Source organism: Anomalospiza imberbis, chromosome Z, assembly GCF_031753505.1.
Source record: "Anomalospiza imberbis isolate Cuckoo-Finch-1a 21T00152 chromosome Z, ASM3175350v1, whole genome shotgun sequence".
Classification (NCBI taxonomy): Eukaryota; Metazoa; Chordata; class Aves; order Passeriformes; family Viduidae; genus Anomalospiza; species Anomalospiza imberbis.
Window position 1 is genome coordinate 17,392,951 of NC_089721.1, and position 8,091 is coordinate 17,401,041.

The 8,091-nt window shown below is 39.4% G+C and overlaps 1 long non-coding RNA gene across 1 annotated transcript in view; it reads left to right on the top strand.

Moving 5' to 3' along the window:
* The window catches only part of LOC137464955 (uncharacterized), a 31,761-nt gene extending 26,693 nt beyond the window's left edge, over positions 1–5,068 (top strand). Inside the window, exon 3 of the long non-coding RNA XR_010994501.1 lies at positions 3,527–5,068. This is a non-coding gene — a long non-coding RNA (uncharacterized lncRNA). The remainder of the gene's footprint in view (positions 1–3,526) is intronic.
* Positions 5,069–8,091: the final 3,023 nt, after the last annotated feature.

Consider the following 8,091-nt stretch of genomic DNA (forward strand, 5'->3'; position numbering starts at 1 on the left):
TGGGTTCCTCTGCAGAGTGCACAAACCAGTTTGTGCTGTGCAAACCACCCCTTGGGAGCAGACGGGCCCTCGTCATGCTGACCCCTGGTCCCTGAGCCTGTGTCCCTATCATCATTCTTGCTCACCACCTCACAGCCTCTGGTGCTGAAATACATGTCCCACAGTTGTTTTTCATATTCTGTTTAACTATTTTTTTCAGCAGATCACTTAATTAAGTCAGATTAATGGAAGGAAACAGTATGCCAGTTGGCCAGTTTTTAGCACACACTGAATACTGTCTTGAACATTTCCCATAATATTAATGTATAGTGTCTTTGTCTCCAGGGCATTTGCTACTATCAGATGTTTCACCTCTTCCTGCTGCATGAAGCTCAAAATTGCAACATATGCTGCAAAACACATACCTTTGTTTCTCAACTCCTGCACCCACATTTTCACCTGATATTTATCAGCATGGCTAAAATCAGTCTAGGGCAGATATTCAGCTCTTCTGAAGATACATTGCCATGCACCTGGGTCTGCCTGGTTGATTATTCCTGAAGCTCTTGCAACAGAATAGATTTCCCTGCCACCCTTCCTTCATCTCCACAAGTATGCAAAGCAGTGCTCGTTTCTTCAGAGTCAGGGATTTAGCAGCTGGGGCAAAATCTGCCTAAAAGTGAAGTGGATTGTGTGCACTGAAAGTATCTGAGCAGCAGGCAGTGAGACATTGAGGCAGTGTGCACCCATAGTCTGGGATCACAGATGGGTGCCCTGGCCATGGAAGGGTCTCTGCTGCCAGTGGGTCATCGCTGCTCTTCTGCCCCGTGTTGCCACACAATACAGTGGTCTGCTGCCTCACACAGTGTCCAGGAAAACTGGATGGGACATTAGAGGCAGCAGACTTAACTGCCAGACCTATCCACCTATATGCAAACCCCTTGACCAGCAGAAGACTGGAGGGAAGAACACTGGGCAGGTTGATTGTGAGCCTCAGGAGGCAGTCATGTCTCACTGGTACACCAGATTCTGGCAGCATGAGTGATGGCCCAAAAAAATCTTCTTAATTGGTGTTCCTTAAAAACCAGTTCTCTGCAAAAATTTCAACACCAAGAAAGGAAAATCAGTGTGGGTCTGTAGTTGAATTAGAGTCAATGGGTTGCTTCTAATGTGTCCTGTGACTGAGGGCAATCACATTTCAGCACTTTTTAATTTTTTTAAACCTTAGATGAACACTGAATTTTCATGTTTTCTCATATTTAATCTTTGAGAACCAGAGATCTCTAAAGATATGGTTTGTTCTGCTCTGTAAGTGGTTACTAGCTATTTCAATTTTGGAGAAAAGAATTCGTTGAGAAAAGCAATGATAAATCATTTTTGATGTATTTTTTTTTGGGTATCTAAAGGCAAGTCCTCACTGTGGTCCCCTTAATATCTGGAAAAGTAGTTGCTTCTTAATCCACGTACTCACAAATAGCAAACGATACTTTAGTTATTTTATTTTCCCTTTTGAAGGGTATTGACAGATTTCTGTTTCTAAATAAGAGGTTTTAGTTCAGCAGACTGAAAGTGGGGCATTGTACTAATCTGTACTTGCAATGAAACTGAACAGTGCAAACCAGATTTTAGCAGCTCTTGTAAAGCTGTAAGTATTGCATTTTGCAAAGCAGTGATTTTGTTGGTACAGTAACACTTGTGTTTTGAACGAAGTCTACAGAGTGATATGGGGACAGATAAAGTAACACTTTATCTCTGCATAGGGGGCCCACAGAACATCTATACAACTGAAGCTCCTTTAGACTAGAGAAAATTAAAGCCAAGTTTCTATCCTGAAGGGAATTCTGGAGTAAAACATTTTGTGGGTTTTATTGTAAATGCATATGTAGCTAAAGATGCTATTTTTTTAATGAAGTCAATCTTTTTACAATGTTTTTTCATTTGAAGTAATAGGAAAATTTGAAAAGCACTGCTACAAAGTCTAGACAGAATAATAATAAATTTTTCTGAACTGTATTCACGCCTCCTTCACATTAATTTTCAAGGAATGTGAGGACCACTGAGTGTATTGCATAAGCCTTCATTGAAGCAGTAGGAAGTAATTCCAAGTCCAGGAGGGCCTAATTCTAACTCATGACTGGTTGTAGGCAGCTCCTGCCAGGGCAGATGCAGCTGAGCCTCCTGGGGTTCAGGTGACTGGGGCAATGGGAGGCAATGCCCACTGAGCACATTTGGGGGTGATAGCCATCTGGGAAGGGCTGGGGGAAGCTGGAGAGCTGGGCTGTGCAGGGGTTACTGGATAGAGAGGGGAATATTTTTTTATATTGTTGTGCCTTCTGTATTTATTAAACAAATAAACACATCTCCTACCTGGTGTATTTTTTTGTTTACCTTTCTGACTGGGAAATGTAACCTAAAAATATGATTTAAGAGCCCAGTGGCCATATACCAACAGTATGCAACTCTCAAATTCCAGTTACTGATTGAAAGATGACATAATATAATTAGAAATAATTTAGCTCTGTGTTTGCATAACAAGTAGGAAAGTATATCCTCTTGGAAGGTATTTAGCAAGAGAAATTGTTAATTGTGAATTATTTACTTGATTCAATATAAGATTTTATGCCAATGTGGAATTTGGGATCACAGGAAGCAAGGAAACTAATACTTCAATCTACAATCAATTTCTGTTACTGGCAAAAGCCTATATGACTGAATGGAAGTTGACACAAGGAGAGCACTTTAAGAAAAATTTGCTATATCAGAGTGATGAACTCTCTCATCATTGCTGCACTATACAATTCCACTAGTTCCTGCAACATAGCATGAATGAAATTCCCAGTGCTGGATTACTTTGATTTGCATAAGAACCATACTATGCACTGGAGAATGAAGAAATCAAGAACAGAAGTATCCAACTTCCCAACCTCCATTCATCTGTGCATAATTTACTATAGGTGTAACAGGGAAATATTTCTCACCTTCTTCAGACTATTTTAATGAAATACTTTCATTTTATTGGTGTAACCATGTGCATGTATATCTTCTTTATTATAAAACAGATTAACGTGGATTTCGGCGCTAAACAATAATACTGTTCTAAAACAGTAATACTGGCCCAGAGTGAATATTTGGTTAACTAAAAAGTGATTTGATTTTCAGTGTGAAGGTGTTTGGAATGTGATGCTGGATCTGATAGAAGATAAACATGCTGTAATCCCTATAGAAAGTGTCACATTTTTCTGTGTGTTCCCTAGGGTGGTGGGTTGCACAGATTTTGGTAGAAGAGTTTTCTAGACCTGTTGAATACTCTGAATACCACTCTTTGTGCGATTTAAGTTTCTGCCCAGGTTGGGGTGAATATGCTGTACTAGTAGAATTATCTTCATTGAGCAGTTATTTCCCAGGTGAACATGTATGGTTTATAGTTCTAAATTGCAGTGTAATTCTTTCTTATCAATCAGCAAGTTTTGGTAAATAACATGACTTTCCAAAAAAGAAAGTCAAGGCTAGAAACATGTGTGGCTTGGGGTTTCTTTTCTTCCTGGAGGCCTGTTCAGCATGTGGCAGCTGACTGACTTTCTGTGTTGCTGGGATGTCTACCTGGACCTGAAAGTAGAACATCTACCTGCACCTGCTGACGGAGCAATTCCCAAGCAGGTCTGCTATGCTTAGCCACACTCTGTTGGTGAGTTTGTCAATCATGATTATGCTTATGTATATATGTTGCTTCTAAGCAATTTGGCCATTAAGAAAATTACTAGCAAGCTCTCGGTATTTATATAGTTGCATAATATTTCTCATCGACATAATGTAATTTACCTTTTTTTAAAATATAATATTACCTTTTCCAGTGAGGGAAATTATTTTATATCAGCTGAAGTTGGCAGTGGAGAACTACTGGTCACAAGTTACAGCATTTAAAAGAAATCCAGAAATTCTTGGCTTTTTTTCAAATAAATTTTTCTTTGACCACTTCTAGCCAAGATTAAGATAACAATGGGTGTTTCTTCTTTCCAATCACACCTCTGCTCTGATGTCCACAAAGCTTCACCCTGCCCAGGAAGATGATTCTCCAAGTTCTTTTTTTTTGAGGAGAAAATTGTTTAGCAAAAAGTCTCTGCTGTCTGCCCTCATGGGTGAGGAGGAAATGCCTTTCCTTTTTCCTATTAAACTGATCTTATCTTGAATTTTGGAGATGAACTTGTGTTTCTGCTGATTTTCCACTAGAGACCTCCATCAGCCCAGATAACCAGTTGTTTTGTAACTATGATTACTGGGCGTTGCTTGAACAGCTGAGGAGGACATGGCCTTGCCAGTTGGCCTCAAGGAAAAGGTGGAGTCCCAGGTCAAAGGAAAAATGTTTCTGTGAACATTTTTTTCCTCAGAGAAATTGAGGTTTATCCAAGCAGGTGTGTTGTGAGAATCTGAAGAGGAAGGAATTTTTATGCCTTGAAGCAATTGCACAGAGATGGCAAGAAAGATATAACCTAAAGTATATCTACCTTTTCATAATGTGCTCTTGGAGAACTTGAAAGAAAGCTTCCTTCTGAAAAAACTAGCCTGTGTACATCCAGCCATTTTACACTGATGAGATTAAGTGCAAACATGTTCAATTCCTGTAAACTTAAGAATCTGGAAATTAGGTTCCCAGTTTATAAGAATCACAGCAACAACAGGGGGAGGGTGGCTTCCAGCAGCTGAGGTCAGAGCAGGAGAAGCCTGGACTTCTTGGATTGTTTTGCTGGACTTCTTGTTTGACTTCAGGGCCAAAGTCACTGCTTCCTCTGATGAATTAAACCAGCCAAACCTGCAAGAGCTGTTATGGCTCAGTAAGATTTCTGGTTCAGGTTTTTGCAAGTGATTTATCCCTTGAGTTTAAGCTCTTAGTTTCTTGGGTACACACTTGAACAGTTAGAATAGCTTTGTGCCTTTATTTTGGCATGAATCTCATCCGCCCTATTATCAACACCAACACTTCCTGTGATGGAAATTACTTTTGTGACTTTCTTAACAGTGTTAGCACTACCTTTAAACGTATGATAATGAAACAAAACAGCAGTTATCTTTTACGATCCTTAATTTTATGGAGTGAAAGTAGCTAGGAAGCCAAAAGTACCTACAATATATTAAAATAACCCTATGAAGTTGTTAAAGCTTCACTTCTACAGCAGTTGGTGTCTCAGCTCCTATCCTTGCAGCTGTGGTTTCTGCTAGCTTGAAACCATCATATATTTATTCTCCTAGGAGAATAAATGTAATAAAATGTAGGTAAGTCAGCAAACAATAGCTAAATTTGATTTAGCTATAGTTTTCATTGATTTTGCTCTCTATGTTTCTGGACAATGTTTCCTCTTGTTCCAGGTAGACCTTACTGCAAAATGAATATTTGGGCTGTTTTACATGGACTTCTGTTTCATATAGCTTTTTCTGATAATGTGCAGCACTGTTCTGGAAAACAAACCCTCAAAATTCTACTTGCCTATTTTTGACTGCTGTAGTACAGTGTTAACTACCTGCATTATGCTGAATAATAGATAAGGGTGAAGGGAGTGTTTGTGTTTATATTTTATGCCTGTCATTTGTTTAACTGTGCTTTCTGGTACTTTCTCTCTTGATGACAGTCAAATATGTGTTTCAGCGCAGAAAAGTCATGATTTCAGTGAGATGTTGGAACAGAGACTTCTTTACCTTCATAGGCTGATAATACTGCCTTCAATTAGGCAGCCGTGTATATTGTCTATATTCTTTAAAAACATTTCATGGCTTATCAATCAGTAATTATTTTCTTAGTGTGCTAGTGAACTTATCAGGTAAAGATCACTCTTAGGTGAATTGGAAAAATATTCTTTTGCCTATGGCAACAAGCAGGATTATGCTTGAAAGCACAGCACTGATTTTCAGGGAAGGCTCTTTCAAGCAATTTTAAACATGTGGAGGATGATGACATCCTTTAGCCAGATGTGCTAGGCTTGTACCTAAGTGAGAAAGCAACTGGTAAAAACCCTGTAAAGTACATTTTTTGTTTCATAAAGTCCTAGAATGTTATATGGTTAACTCTTAGAAGTGTCCATAATCTTCATTGTGAGTGATAGCAAATGTGAGAAATCAGGTTGTTTTGGTTGAAGTCCAAATTTTTTGCCATGTTTTGTTTAAAAGGAGGTTGGTCTCTTAATCTCTACAATATTTTCTGAGGGAATGAGTATACAGGTTTCCATACAATTTGTCAACATTCGTTGCTCTCAAACTGGATTTCAAAAGAAGTTTTGCTTAAAAGACATATAGTAGCCTGAGGAAGTAATTTGGTGGGCTCCTTGTCAAGGATATTTTGCCTTCTCTTGGCAGGAACTAAAACTTTTCTTGAGGCTGTTTTAAACAGAATGTTTAAATATAGGGAATCCAGAAAGTCTGTGCCTTTTAATTAATAAGCATGTACCTCCAATGCTGAGAACTGAGATGCATGGTCTAGCACTGCCCTGCCATCACTTCTTGAGTCCTTGAGTGCTATATAAAGGCCCTGATGCTCACATTATCTTTCAAGAATGTCTGAAATCGACAGAAAAGGCATCAGTTTACTTAGCACTGATTTTTGTGGGAGATGGAGGTAATCATTGTGTACTAGGAGAGCTTTATTACCTCTGTGAGGTTGTTGATTACAAAGAGTGCAGCATTCCTCTGCTTTGGGCATGAGTACTGGCTTCAGGAGAGACTCAGACATCAGCAGAAATACAACAAAGGTATACCGTTGGTGTAAACTTTATATTGCAAATCAAATTATTCTGAAAGTTTACATCTAGTCCTTGGGAGAGATGGATATTAACCCCATGGATCATGGCAGAAGTTCTGTAGAAAGAAAGAAAATCTCAGAAAGAAAATCTCACTAACAGTGATATAGGAGTGTTGCCAAGAGCATGTCTGACAAAAGCCCTTGAAGGTATCAGCTCTTGCTAAAATGCTTTATTAAGTACTTTGAATACTTACTGAAGTAAGTATGCATGAATATAATGTGTGTATATTGTGTATAATGTATGTGAGATATATTTCTTCTGAAACAAGCACCACTAACAAGAAGGCAAAGGAGACTCTAACACCTTTCTTCTCCTTCCTTTTATGCTATTTTGTGTGGAAGTCTCAGAAATTGCCCAATTATTGTGGTGCAATTGCATAAGGCAGGTGCCAGTATCATGGCCTTTTAGGTTTGCTAGGTTAAGCAGCACACTTCATATTGCTTGGAATTTTGCTCTCTTATATCTTCATAGTAGTGACAGAAAACATTTACTTCAAGTTATTTTGAAATCTGCAGCTGAGCTTATGCTCAGTGATACAGCCTATGATAATAATAGGAAAAGGGATGTTTACTGTAGACTATCACCCCCATTCATCTTGGCCCAGAAGCTGCACAGGGTGCCAGCATTGCCACCAGTTCACACAACAGTGTGGGAAGCCCTGCCCACCCAGGCAGGTGGGCAGGCAGCCAGGGAGGTGGCCTTTGTCTTGGGGAGAGAGGTTGAGCTGGAAAAATTGCTTCAGCAGGCTGCATGTAAAATAGACGTTGTTTTTCTTAGAACTGGTGAATGCAATTAGGTAACCAAGTAATTTCAAAAGCATATGCAAAGCTTGAAGGAGCAGTGGAAGTGCTAGAAGAGGGTGTATTTTATGAGATCTAATCCTACACTCCTCATGGGCATGCAAGTAAAATAAATTCTGGGGCAGTGCAGTGGTTTTTGTTAGTACACATGATGTCTGGCACAGCAGCACTGTCATTTTAACATCTGAGATGTCAATGGACAGCTATGCATTATCAGCCCTCAAATGTCCTTTTCAAACTTTTTCTTTGGGTCTGGTGTTCACCACAGCTGGGGCCCTGGACCGCTTCTGGAGCTCCTGACTGTGTGAATGTACCAATGCATTATGAGCTCTGGGAAAGTTTTGTGTACTACACCCTCTCTAGCATGATCCCTGGTCTGGCACCAAGTATAAGCACAGTGTTAGGGCTAAAGGTTAAAATTATTTCTTACAGAACTGGAGATTGCAGAACATTACTAAGCATCTTCCTTTCTCCTGGCTGACAGTCTAAACTAAGCATGAGGGTTCTCAGATGAGTTACTAAGCAGG